A 14,908-nucleotide genomic window follows, 5' to 3' on the forward strand; every position below is an offset into this window, starting at 1 on the left:
AGAGAACATAGTCCTCACTTCTTTCAAAGACTGTTCCCTTATTATGACTTTTTGCATTTTGATTGAGACAGATGCTGGCAAATTTCTTTTGGGGTCTATTCTTTAAAAACACAGAGCAAATTATTAACACCAGCCAGAAGCAAAATAACAACAAAGAATATGGGTTGCTATAATAATGTCAGAAAATAGCTGCCATACACCATATGCACCCATTTTTTATCCATATTTTTGCTGCTGAAGAACAGGGTCAGCATTTTAATTGCATGCACCAGGGCCCAGAACTTGGTTTAACACAGCTGAGGACTGGACATGAGAGGAGAAAATGGATTTAAGCTGTCTTTGGACTCTTGCTATACTTGGGGCTGTTGTAACTGACCCAGTTTTATATTAAATATTTCAGATGTCTTGTTAGTCAGACCCATGTCTTGTGATTAGGTCCAAGAAATAAAAATAAGTTTCGTATCAGTGTCCCTAAATGTTACAACCATATCAGAAATCGTATAAGCAAAAGCAATGACAAAACTCACCAAAACAGACATGCCCATACAACAAAGATAATCATTAACAAAAAACTTCTCTATTGTGTAGTGTATATTACAGTAATCAGATAGCAGCTGTATCACTTTCATTTTAAGTCTCAAGAAACCCATCATTGCAACACATGACATATATTAATTTTTTAAAATATAGTTCTAGCTTAATTACTTAAATACGTTAACATTTTTTCCACCATGGCAATCTATTATTAGTTGGAATACTGCCTTTGTGAAATAGCAGGTTTCAATATTTTCTGCAAGGATGTATATTAAGGATTGCTACCAGAAAATATTGCATACCCACTTTTTTTATTATGCTTACAAATATGAAGCTGCAGCAGAAATTAATGTATTATTTTATATTAGTTGTCAGCTGAAAATTTGTGGACTACAGTGTATTTAGGATAACACCTAACATTGCTAAGTCTGATTAATTAACGGTGTATGCTTGTATAACCCTGCTTAAGATGACACCTCTGCAACCTTGTATCATATGGCTCCAGCATAACAGGGGTAACTACAAGAGAGGATTTCAAGAAATGAAGTATCTCAGCACCTGCTCAATTGGCTGATACTATCTGCTGGCCTGCCTATAGGGTGTTTTAACAAGATCCCTGTAGCTGAGTCATTGTCTCCGTCATTCAGCAGATGTAGTGTAGAGTAGGTATATACCTGCCATAGTCGGGTAAAGTTACACCAAGAAAGGGTTTAAGTGCTGACTGGAATTCAATCTTCAGCTGGTGCATGTAGCAAGTTATGCAGGAGGCTGCGTAGCATTTGAGTGAGCAAGTAGAAGGACATCCTCTGTGGGCACTGCTTAATGGTATAGTAATGGATGCTGTAACAATGAATGGCATTAAGTGTTATCAGTATTTCAGGAAATATAATGGTAGCAGAGCAGGCTAAATTATTTGGTTGACTGTATATTTAGGATAGCTAGGACCATGGAGTGTGCATTTGTGAGAGGCAGGATATCCTATTGAAAAATAAAGTTTACTAAGTTTAATAAAGTTTATTTAACTGTGCCTTTCCCTTGTGTGTTTGTCTTTCTTTGATATCCCTGTTAAAATCTTCAGAAAGTGGTTTGCCTAAATCTCCTTTTCAGTTTTTCCCAGCTTCTCCACATATATACATTCTTGACTTTCTTTCCAAACCCAATACCTTTCTTTTGACTGTACTCCTAAAATATGGTAAGTTCTGCTGACCATTTATAAGAAGCTGGTGGACTTTATTTTGGCTATGTTATTTACTTTTCAAACCAGCTCATCGTTGGACCTTTACTATTTTGGTGCTGTGACAGGGCCACATGGATACTGAAAGATATTCAAAGACCTGCTGTGCCAGAAGTAGGCATAATGGGAATTAGTTTTATCTTAGATGGAATGGCTATATATTTTCTCGTGCCCTGCAGGTAGGAGTTCCTTCTTACACAGAAACCATATAACTATTAGATACTACAAACTCAATATCTGTATCTGAACATATTAGACTGCCTGATGAGCCGCATGGGCAGCTGGCCTCCACAGTAACGTTAGTTTATCAAAACCCTTGAATGCCCGCTTATTCCAGTAAAGAACTAAGATCTTTATGTTGGTGAATACACAGTCTACAGTATTTCTGCTTGATCCTCTGTTAGTCAGCCAGTTCTGCACATGCAGCATGTTGTAAGTCCCATTTTATGTCTTCTAACTGAGATGCCAAAGGCTGATTAACATGACTTCAGGGAACAGTAAGTGAAATGACCATCTTCTCTGTTCTCTTGCTTGTTGCAATTCAGAAAGATGGCCTTTAAAAGGGTGCAAGTATTTCTGGCATATTTGAACCATAAGATTAATTGTAATTCTTGGCAGTAAATCCTATCCATAAATAATATTAATGTGTGAAATCAAGCATTTGAAAAGCGTAAGTTTATTCCAGCCTAACCCATATTTTAACAGTAAAAATATGGCAACAAATGAAGGCATTTACTAAGCTCAATAGTAAATTATGTATACCTTTGTCATGGTGCCTGTGAAAATTGATAGGGTGATAGCAACATCTCTGGATGTTTCTGTAAGTAGATGGCCAATGCTACGTCGCTGTATAGCTGCAGGTATATATTTGTTGAAGGAAAAATCTCATCTATATTTTCTTTCTATATGATTTACTTGAAGAGAGTACTATTTTCTTTTATTTTAATGTGACATTGCAAAAACTGTCTTTACTTGCTACTATGAATTTCAGTAGCACTTGCGAAGATCTTTTATTGTCCAGCTCAGTCTGGAGTAAGTTGATGCAGCTATTCTGGAAATTCCTGGGCCAAATTCAGTGGCCAAACAAAATGTTGGTGTGAATTATACATCCTCATTTGGTAAAACCTTTCAGTTGAACTGTTGGAGACTGGTTGGGGAGGAGATGAAGGGAATACAAGACTACTGTGAACAATGATTTGGGTTGATAAGAGATTTATGTCTGTCTCTGTATATTTTGGGGAATTAGATATATTTTTGAATGTTACATTTGTTATTTTATGGTTTGGATACATTAATAAAATTTAAAAAGAAAAAAAACCTTTTCAATTATTCACTTTACATTAGCTAAGAATCTTGCCCAAAATTCACATTATTCATATTTAATTAATTCACAGATTTAGTTGTTAAAGGTACGAAGCTGTATTTTCAATGAACTCCTAATATTTCTGATGTTTTTAATGCTAATTGTTCTCTCATAACCTATGGGTTATATAAAAATATATTACAACCACCAGAACAAATATGGAGGGGTCTAAACATAAGGGGAACTTTCAGTGGAATACTGGGCTACAGTTGCCCATTTGCTACAGAATTTTCAGAGGGTTTAGCTGCTATACTTTAATAAGTTTGCATTGATTATGTCTGCTCCAAGATGCTTCAGAGGCTCATAACTTGCCTAAATTCAGGGAAGTTTTCAGAAGAGGCTCATTCCTGAACTGTGGGAAATCTCTTCCTACCACACGTCAGGTTTCTGTTGAAGGCACTTGAATTTTTCAACAAAATGATCTTATGATCTTTTTTTAAATGGGGCAAAACAATACATTTTCCTATACCTTATTCTAAGAATAAGCCGAACTGTTTTAGCTGAAAATGCATGTTTAAAAAAAAATAGTTTATAGTAGACACCTAACACAGGAAATTTCTGCACAAGCCCTTACAGTTAGGCAAATTTAGAAGCAACTGAAAACACTGGCCTTACAAAAAAGGAAAGGTCAGGCAGCACTCTTGGTTCTTCCTATCATATAATCTTATAGGGTATATAAGCCGTGAAAGAACAAGTATACTTTCTGACAAGGCTGGCCCATCCTAACCTGTGGAACCTGAGGCTGCATGGGGCCCTGCAGCCAAAGGGCTGTGCCCCACTCACCACCCTGCCCCCCTGCCCTCCCAGCCTGCGCCATGTTTTAAAGGCTTGAGGCAGGGATCCCCTTCCTGACTGAGCAGGGGAAGAGTTCCCAGCTCCACTCCTGCCCTGGCCCCAGGGAGGGAACCCAGGTGTCCAAAGCATGTGCAGCCCCAATCCCGCGTGCCCTGCAGCGCAGACCACGTGTGCGCAGCCCAGCCCTGACTATTTTATTTCAGTGAGTTTATACTGCAGTTAACTGCAGTTTTGATTTTTTGATGAATCAGGGCCCCCAAAACTATATCTTGCAGGGAGGCCCAAAAAATTGTGGGCTGGTCCTACTTTCTGAGCAAGAAGCCAGCCAATCCATGAGAGAGGCTATTGCAATGCAGATGGCTAAAAAATAAATGTTAATCCCCTTGGCACCAAAAAGTCAGGTAGCTGCTTGAGTAAGTTGGTATAGTAAACTTCTGTCTAACAAGGGGACTACTTCATCACAGCCCTTCTTATGTGTTACTTTTCTTGATACAACATCACCCTTATTCCTTTTGTATCTCAGAGGGTAAAATAAGCCTTTGTTACAGTGGCTAGACTAAACCTAGTTCTAAATGAGCTATCTCTCTGCTCCACTGCCCGATGGAGTGTAGACATACCTTAAGAAATGGAACTGTGTTGGATTCAAGTTTTTGATGCACCATGGATCATAGAGGAAAATAAACCTGGAAATACTTAGTTTGACTAAGCCTGCCCAGAGTGTTTTCACAGCCATGTCTTTAGATATGCATTTTAATATTTTAATATTATAAATTGCCAGGTGAGGGTTGCAGTGCTAGAGGTGTGCAGAGTACTATTTCTGAAAGCTACCTTCAGCTTGTAAATACTGGCATAGTTCCACTGAAGTGAGTGGAGTTTCATTGATTTACATCAGCTGAGGATTTAGCCCTTTGATCTCCAATTATGTCAGTAAACTGGACTTCTGCCTAGGAAGCAGCAATAAAGTGACTGCACTTGAAACAGTATCAAGTCAGAATCATACAAAATGTGGAGGCATTTAAACAGGGGCCACTTTTGAAATCTGCTTTGACAGAGTAATATAACATATCAGTACTTATTCACAGATGCTTGTTGTTTGTTTCAAACAGAAGCAAGGGTTATTTGGTGATAAGGAAAGCTGTTTAAAGGGTGATGTTTGGTCTCTTTTTGCTAGCTTTTTCCATTGGTCTTTTGGCAGGTATGTACTGTGACTTAGTCCAATAATGCAGGGATTAAGATTTCCACTAAATTTAGGCATAAACTAGCACCTTGCTGTTTGGCATTATCAGGACCTAGATGGTTCTGGGCCTGCCCAACAATGAATATTAGATGTCTATAGACTGGAAATGCATCCAGGCTTTGGTATCAGGTGAGTAGGCGGTTCTGAGGATCCAAATTTTAGGCTTAGGTACCGTAAGAGTCAGTGAAGCATATAAATCTGTCTGTGGATCTAGTCCTGAAGCCAGAAGAATGTGTACCTTTACACATTGTCTGTATTAGTGCCCCCTTAAATGGGTCTTGTTTCAGCTGTATCACTCCAGCAGTGGGTAATTACTAATATCAATATAATGTTTAGTATAGTATAGAAATCCTTATTACTCTGAAATTGTACTACTTCTTGTGATGATTTGGGTAGAATGAGTGCATACAGCTTACGGGGCTTTAAACATTTGCTGATTCACAACTGCCTCGGTGTGTGTGGAGTCATCAATGTGCTGTCAAGGCTGTAGCACCATCTTTCAGACAAAGGCTACTGGAGTCATTTAATTTGAAAAGCTGCCATTGAAGAAGGAGCACCTTAAAACAGGAGATAGCTGATGTTTAGGGAAACCAGATCTGGTAATTTTGTCTGGGTGGATGGGGTACAAAGCATGGGAATCTTTCCAGAAGCAGAACAAAGAAATCAGACATTAGTGTTGGGCCTTCAAAAACAAAGAACCCCAGAGGCTTGGGGAGAATTCAGGGTGATTCCTAGAGACACAGGAACCTTGGACAGGGAAGAGAATAGGGGAGCATGGTTGCATAGCAGTGAAATGTAATTTAAGTGTGAGATAACCAAAAAAGAAGGAAGCAGGTTTTACTTAAAAAGTAAGCATGCTCATATTGCTTCTGCTATGCTCTGGAGAATGCTTCCTTACCTGCTCTGCTCACACCAAACTCTAAACTGAGACAGTGACACACCTCTCAAGCACTCCAGAGACAGAAGTCTCAGAAGTGACAGCAGGGAGGGTCTCTGCCACACATTTGTGTTTGGTGTGTGTGGAGCAGGAGTAGGTGGCAGGGCATGCTTATAAGCCACTTTCTCAGTAGTAGGGCAGAAGTGGTACATGTATGCCCAGGAAGGTGTCATGATTCAGAGAAGAAGCTATGTAGGGGGATTGGAGGATTTGTTACAGGATGCTATCCTAAGTCTAATGGAAAGGGAAATGCATATAGATTTTAATATGTTCTCCAAATCTGCATATTTCTTCTTATACAAATTAAAGAGCAGTTGGTTTAGGAGACCCTTACAAATTGTGTGTGTCTGTCTGCTCCAACTTATCACATTAAAAAAAAGTGAAATGTAAGCTTGAAGTAACCAAAAGATTTGAACTCTGGAAAAGGATGCACTTGAGTAATTCAGAGAGTGGGGTCACAACTGGTCCTGAGAGCTCAAGCAGCTGGGTTGCAAGATCCCATTTCTGTGCAATCATACCAAACAGCCTGTGCCCAGGAAGCATGTCAAAGAGATCAAGGAAAAAGCCAGTATTGAAGTTTTCCCATATCAAAGGATTTAAGATGAGAGGATGCAATCATGGAATTCTCGTGAGTGTCCACAGTGACTACAGTATAGACTGGGTTTGGGAAGCCAAGAGAATTCAAGAACGAATCAATAATGGTGTGAAAAATGACCAAGTTTGTGGGTTCTAGTGAAAACTTTTACGCAAAGAGGTAATGTACTACCTCCTTTTCTCCAATTTACTTATAAAGCTTATAATATTGATTTACAAAGATCAGTATCTACATATTCACTAGTGCTAGTCAGTAAAAGTCCACCAATAACATTTTAACACAGACCAGAAATCAAATTTCACAAAAGTTCTTTTTGCAGATTTTTTTTTTCAGAGCAGCACTATATTGATACAAGATAGGGCAGCTTCCATGTTCATTATTCCTGAAGTAAAGGCTATCTTTTTACTTGCATTAGAAATGATAAAAAGGATTTTTGATGGAAAACAATGCTTGTGATGTTTATTTTTTTCCTCCTCCCTACTGCTGATTCTTGTAAATGTTCAAATTTTCCCCCCTCAATGTAGAGTAAGACTGTTCTTACTCTACCTGCGTGCAGATATATAGGTGATGCAGATTCTCATAAGAAAATAAAACAAAACAAAAAAAATATTTAAAAGGGTATTACAGAGCATCTGTCAGAGCTGAACTCCAATTACTAGAAATAAATAATGAAAATCTTTAAGTGTTTTTATGAAAGGAACAAAAAAGTATATATTGTGTTGTAATTTAATTCACATGACAATTATAAAATAAATGGGAAGTTCTTTTTTGTGCATGGAAAAGGTTATCTGAGTTTTTCACTTTACCCACTTGAGGTTATTAAAAATGTAACTCATTCAAAGTAATAATTTAACACAAAAAATCACTATTTAAGTGAGATTAAGGTTGGGATGACAAAGTGACAAAAGCAAAATTCAGCATTCAAGGTGATATTTTGTCTGAACTGTACTGAATGCTTTGGAGAATGCATGTGGCACACAACATTGATTTGACAGCCTCAGAATATCTTGGAAAAAAGTGGTAAGACTGAAAATGAAATTTAACACAAAATGTCCTCATTTGTGTCTATTTGTAGTAAACTTTTGGCTGTTTATGACAAAATATAATCTTTCTTCATTTATAGTCTTCTCCTCTCCCACCCCATAAAACATAAAACAAAAACAAAGAAACAAAAAAGACTGAAAAATATAAAGAAGTCAACATGACACACTATGCTGGCTACTCTGGAACTGTTATGGTCTACTGTGTGGATATATATAGAAATTTTAAAACACAGCTTGTGTGTTTTGGGGTGGGGGGGGCTAGGCTTTGATTATTGGCTTGATAGATGGTAGTGGCTCCAAATAAGATATGATGATGTATAATGTAAATATGAGTTTGGGGGATTTAAAAAATTAGATTATTTATCTGATCAACCATAAGAACTCATCTACCGTGCAAGTCCTCCTCAGTTGGTGGAACCTGGACACTGCTACTCTTCCTCACTAAATCCATGTGCTAAAATCCTTTATGACATCTTGGTTGGAAAAAAAGTTACTGTTCCTGTGCTTCTTTTCTAAATGTAGTGTGTATTTCCCCTGAAATATCCCAAGCCTTGTTTTTGATGGATATCCAGGATTTCAGTGTGTTAAAAAAACCCATAAACCCCCCTTCATTTTCATATAGGAGTGCAACAAAGCAAATGTATTAAGTCCTTTCCCTCCTTGCCTAAAATTTACAAAGGACTTAAATTATTTTTCTGGAAATTTGTAAAAATAATCACGCTCCACCTGCAACCTGAGACTGTCCATTAACTGCTTAGTCTCTCTGTTCTGCTGCATTAGACTGCAGCAATGTTCCTTTAAGTGCCAATGCTGTTAGATGTACCAGCAAGAGCTGAATGAATAAGTTGTGATGCATAATTTATTCCAAGAATATGGTCCTTTTTGTGTTTGCAAAAAATCCACAAACAAGCTGTTTTTCACAGTTGCGTTAAGTGTTCAAAACTATTAAACACATGATGTTTAGCTACATTTCACCTTCTTATGGATTCCTTGTGAGCTGTTTGTGGAGAACAGTGAGTTTTCCATATTTGTAATTTGCTGTTTTCACAGGACGCTGGGTCAGATGGTATGTGCATCTGGCCTGTTTGGACAACTGTCACTCAGAACCAGGCTAGTAATGGAAAGCTACAGGATTACAAATTTAAATTGGAGGTAAATCACTCTCTATGACTGCTGAACCATTATCTTAAAATTCACTATTTTGCTGACCATTTCAGTAATATATAATATTCAAGCAAAACAACTATTTAAAAAAATAGTTAAACCAAAAGTTCCTGGATATATGCTATACATATTTTTAGACCAAATGCTTTATTCATGTGTTTGGGTCCTTGAATAGCACTTGCTACCATGTCTAGTCTCATGTTCAGGCAGTAGCACTCGCAGTGCCAAATTCTGCTAGCTTTAAATAAAAATCAGAAGTCTGTCCTAAGTAAAATCTAGGTAAGCGCTCTGAAGTCTTGCTCAAGATTTCTTCTAACCCATATGATTTCTAACCCATAGATTTCTTCTAACCACTCACACAGTGCTGCTATGGTTACATTTTAGTTATAAATTAAAAACAACAAGAAGCCCCCCAAACTAGCTGCATAGTAAACTCAAGAGAAAAAAATTTAAGAATTAAAATACTGCTGCAATGAGTCCTGTGATTCCCTGAACTGATGCTTCCCTTGTGAACATGCCACTGATCTCTTAGCCTTGTAGACCTCATCCTTCCTTCCACCTTTTTTGCCATCCTTTTTTGCGGTGCATCTAATTTAGGCCCTGAGGGATCTAGGTGCACATGTAAGACATAAATGATCCCTTTGCAGGACTGGAGTGTCTTGGGGGACATTAGCAGTGGTATTTTCCCCCCAGTGCCAAACAGGAGGCCATAGGCACTTCTATTTTTGCCAGGTGGGGGGGCCTAAGATGGACATGTGGAAAGTTTTAAGTATTTCAGGTGACATCTCTCTTCCCGAGAGGACCCAGGCCCCCTGTGTACTCAGCTCTATACAAATCTCACTGGCATACAGGAGTCACACAATGGCATGTAGCACAACTGTCCTGGGACACCCTGGGTGGAGGAAAGTGCTGTGAATGAAAGGGAAGCAGCAACCTGTTGAGAAATTGGTGGTTCACAGGGTCAAAAGATAGGGGCTGGTGTGCCTGGCCAGTGGCTGCATCTGTAAAGCTCTTTCACTCAAGAGCAAAGCCAGCCACGTCCCTAATAGGTAAAAAAAAGTCAGTCAGTGAAAGAGGTGTTGTTTGTGGCTGTGGGTCTAAGGACAAGGTCCTTTGGGTAAATGCAATCTCTTTTATTATAGGTACAGGTTGTACCCAGGTTGCTCTAAAGCAGTGGTTCCCAAACTCTGACAGAGTATGCACCACCAATTTAAAATGATACAACCTTAAGTACCACCAGCACATTTTTGTCATATAAAGTCATTATAATAAATCTGTTAACGTGTAACCACTGACAGGCTGTCTGTGTACCACTGGTGGTACCCGTAGGGCAGATTGGGAACTGCTGGTCTAAGGACATAGGCCAACAAGGTCCTTTGGGTGAATGCAATATCTTTTATTAGAGGTATAGGTTGTAGCCATGTTGGGCTAAGGACATAGACAGGCAAGGACCTTTGGGTAAATGCAATTTTTTTTAGAGGCATAGGTTGTAGTCTTGGTGGTCTAAGGATATAGGCAGAGAAGGTCCTTTGGGTAAATCTGATCTCTTTTATTAGACCAACTTGAATAGTTCTTTGCAATAGTTCTTTGCAAGCTTTCCCATACAAATACCCTTGGTCAGGCTGAGGAAGCATCTGCAGTTGGTCTAATCTTTGATGAGAGCAACTAATAAACTAATAAGTCAGTGAAAGAGTGAGGCAAAACATGACCCCCCCTCCCCCCAGCAGCACCCAGGGGAGGCTCAGGGGCGTTTGCACTGGCAGGGAGCTGAACTGGCTGAGCTGAGGGAGGTTTTCCTCCCCCACCTCCAGCTCTTTGAACTTCTGATTCAGGCTCTGCGCATTTGCAGGGCCACTGGGAAAAAAAAAGAAAGAAAAAAAAGCCAGACTCCAGCGCAGCCACTTCTTGCCGCCTCTCAAGCTGCTGGAGAGAAGCCGCTCCTTCCCGGCGGCCGCCTGCAAATGGTGAAGCGGGGAGGTGAGGCGGGGCGCGCATGAAAAGCATCCTTGTAACGAGCGGGGACCTGCCCACTTCATTGCGCGCCTCGCCTCTGCCTGCCCCCCCGCACACGCAGCCCCACGCGGGGGAGAGACGGAGCCTGGGAGCCCACGGGCAGTGCCTGCGTCTTGCGGAGGAGGCTCCCGGCCAGGCGGGGCGGGCAGGGCAGGGCAGGGCAGGGCAGGGAGGCGGCGGAGCGCCGCGCGGGCGGGGGGGGGTTTGCGAAGAGGAGCAGTGGCCCGTGTGCGCCTCTTGTTCCCGGTGTAATTTGCAGCCAATCATCAGGAGGTGTCCGCATCCCCGCATCCTCCTCACCTCGGCGCCGAGCAGCCCTCCCCTCCCCCCGCACCGCGCGCACACACACACACACACATGCACACAAACAGAGACTCCCCGGCTCCCTCCCTCCCTCGCACACAGCGGCTGGAGACGGACTGAGAGCAAGGCGCAGCGAGAGGAGCCCACCGAGCACACACCGCCGGGCGCTCGCACACACACGCACACGCGCACACACTCACACTCACTCAGTGCCTGCTCTTTCCTCCCCCCCCACCTCCCCCCGTCTCCTCCTCCTTCTTCTCCCTCTCTCTCTCTCTCTTTCTCTGCAACAAGAAAAAAAAAAGCCACTTACAGGTATTTGTTTAGTGGATTGGCGTCTTTATTTATTTCCACCCCCCTCCTTTTCCACCCCCCTTCGCAGTTTGTTTACAAGTATCAAAGTTGTAATTGAGGAGCTGCCAAGACACATCTGGATATTTCTTCTTCTTCTTCTTTGTGTTAGGGAGGGATGTGCAACTAATTAAAGGCAGGCAGGCTGGGAGCGTCTGCAATTTCCAGCCCCCCAAATAAAGAGCCTGGTAAGTCATTGCTTGGTTCTTTTTCTCTCTCCGTCTTCATCGCCATCATCACCATCATCATCATTATTGTTATTATTATTATTTTTTCTTCTGGGTTTTTTTTCGCTTTTTTTTTTTTAATTATTTTTTTCCCTCTCATTTGTTCCTGGCCGCTGGGATCGTCCGAGCAGATTCATTGCAAGACTTAAGCAATAAAAGGCGCCGCTGGATTAATTTATTAATTAATCTGCGCCTGCCCCTCCTCCTGAATGTTAAATATGACCTTTGATCTCTATGTCTCTGGCAGACCAGACATGCAATATCGAGCATGTACAGTCACATTGGAGCCAAATCCTGAAGTCTGAGGTGTTTTTTTTTTCTTTCTTGGATTTGGTTGGGGGGGGTGGCTGTTGTTGTTGTTTTTCCCCCCTAATGTGGGATATAGTTAAGGCAAAAAAAAAAAAAATCAATAACTACGTCTTGGGTACCCTTTTCATGCTCCAGAGACGCATCGATTAAACAATAATGACCTGGTTGGTGGGCACCATTATTTTCTCGTTTCTGGTGGCAGTAAACCTTGGAAGGGGATGGGGGGGGGGTGAAGAGGTAGGCGAGCAAAGAAAGCTTTGGTGGAGAAAAGCCACTATAATCCGGTGAAAATAGGGCATAAAATGCATGTGCTGTTTCCTATTTTAAATAAAAGGCTTGTTTCCCCCCCAAACCCACCTTTTCCTTGCCAGATGCGTGCATTTCCTACACATGGTTGGCAAAACTAGTTTTATTGAGTAGTTGTTATTATGGGCAGGCGGTTACAGTTTCATTTATACAACCTGGAGGGTTTTCTGTTTTAGTTTGGGTTTTTTTGCTAGATGCAAATTTTTCGCGTCTCTCTACAAGACTGTGTTTAGCCTGGAGCTTTCCGGGGCACCCTTTGTGTTGCCATCAGACCCCTGAAGGGAGCAATAGTCTCAGGGTTGTTTTTTTCCCCTGATGTGAAAATCCAGAGGTGGTTCCCGTGAGATGAGGGTTTTTCTGTGATTGAAAGATGCACGCTGGTTCTTAATCTAGCCCAGGGTGAGGTTTCTTCCTAGATTTCCTCTCCCCTAATCTGGATTTGTTTACATAAACCCTGCTTTTTAGTGTGCAATGTCAGTGGCTAGGCAGTGAAGTTTTTGCACTTGGTAGGTCGGGCTATAAATGGTTCATTAATCTAATTATGTTCATAATGACTATAATTGATAACCATTTTCAGCTATCCATAGCTGAGTGTGAAACTAGACTCGGCCCCATTGAGTGTGCCCGAAGTAAACGTTTGTCATATACAGAAATGGAGAAATACGCTAGAAATACCTCAAATAACTGTTTTGGTAAAGAATCTGGAAGGATCTGGGAGATAAAGAGTTACTGTGGATATAATTGTTGGGTGTTGTTGGGTTTTTTTAAGTTATGTTTTATGTTGTGCTTTAAGTCCTGGAGGCTGCTATAATGTACCTTTCTCATGGATAAAAACTCAAATATTCTCCACCTGATAAGGATGGCCCAGGAGAAATAAAATGAACAGCAAAAGAACCCCTCCCCCTCATCCCAGCCTTAAACTTTTCTCAAATAAAATGAGAAACTAATCATCATCATCATCATAATCAACCCCTTAATCCCAGTGCTGGTTAGTTAGGCAGGTAATCATATACCTTGTGGAGTTGGGGTTTTTTTTTTAAATAGCCTAATGTATATTCCTGCAAGAGGTGCTGTTTTAAAATTTATTTTTAAACAGTCTTGTGCCCCCCCTCCCTTTGGCTTGGAGATGGAAAGCAGCCTCCAGAGGGATTGGGGCTTGTAGGGTCCTTAGTAGAGCTGCAGGCTCTTAAATCAAAAACTGTGAAATGCCCTGGCTTTAAACATTTTTTATCTTGTCCTTTTGTCCCCCTTGCATTTTTTTAACTATTATTATTTCTTGAGCCCAACAAGCACAAACGCCACCCCCCCCCCAAGGCTGGTACAATTGAGACCTGTCCTTCCTACATTGAATTAAGACCCTAACAGAGCCAGCTGTGCTGGGATTGAAACTAATGACCGTCAGACACAGAAGGACGCTGTGGCAGCTGGTAGTTTGTTTTTTTTTTTCACCCCCCCTTTCTCATTTTTTTCTGCCTCTTTAGTTCAGATTGGATGGGGGCAGGCTCCGAGCCTCTCCGTTTGCATTGTGTTTGCTACTCTAATGCATTGGAGACTTTTTTCGCAGGACTTCATTTGTTAATTTCCTGTTCATTTTCCCACCCCCTCTCCCTTCATCCCAGTGCTGCTTTCTGCTTTGCAATATTTGTACGCCCTGACAACACTTGTTCACATCTTTCATAAGGTTCCCATGCCCTCTGGTTAGAGCTGCCACAGCCCTTTCCCCCACCCCCGCCCCCAGCCGGCAGCATCTCGAGCGCGAGGCTTGGCCCCTTCCCTCCCCGGCTACTGCCGGCGATTAGCGCCTCTGCGGGGGGGCCGGGGCGAGCGGCGGCGGGATCGCGGGTTTAGTGGCTTGTTATGCAAACGAGCTGGCATGACTGCTCCGTGTGTGTGTGTGTACCTATGGGGGTGTCTGTGTAGCTGTCTCTCTGCGTCCGGGTGTCTATTGTGTGTCTCTCGCTCGGTGTGTAGCTCTGTCTGTTGTGCGTCTATCTGTGTGTGCTTGTGTCTGTATATCTGTATCTGCGTGTGTCTTCTGTGTATCTGTGCTTGTGAGCGTGTGTATCCGTGTGTCCCTGTGCATCAGTATCTCCCCTGCGTGTGTCTCTGTCTCCCTGTGTAGCTGTGTCTGTGTGCACTTGTGCCTCCCCGCGTGTATCTGTCTGTGTATCTGTATATCCGTGTGTGTCTCCCTGTGTGCGTGTGGGTATCCGTACTGTATCTGTGTGTCTCCCTGTGTGTGTCTTCCCGTGTGTCTCCCTGCGTGTATCTGTGCATCCCTGTGCCTCCCCGTGTGCGTGCCCGTGTGTCTGCGTGCCTGCCCGGGTCTCCCAGCGTGTCCCCGTGCGTGTGCGTGCCTCGTGCCCTCACCCCGGGCTGCCGCTGCAAACGCCTCTCTCTCTTGCAGCTGCCGCCGGCCGCCCGCGCCTGAGGAGGAGGATGCAGCAGCGGCGGCTGCCCGGCCCTTCCCCGGCTGCACACACGTCGTCCCCCACGG

Source organism: Crocodylus porosus, unplaced genomic scaffold, assembly GCF_001723895.1.
Source record: "Crocodylus porosus isolate Cpor-Errol unplaced genomic scaffold, CroPor_comp1, whole genome shotgun sequence".
Classification (NCBI taxonomy): Eukaryota; Metazoa; Chordata; order Crocodylia; family Crocodylidae; genus Crocodylus; species Crocodylus porosus.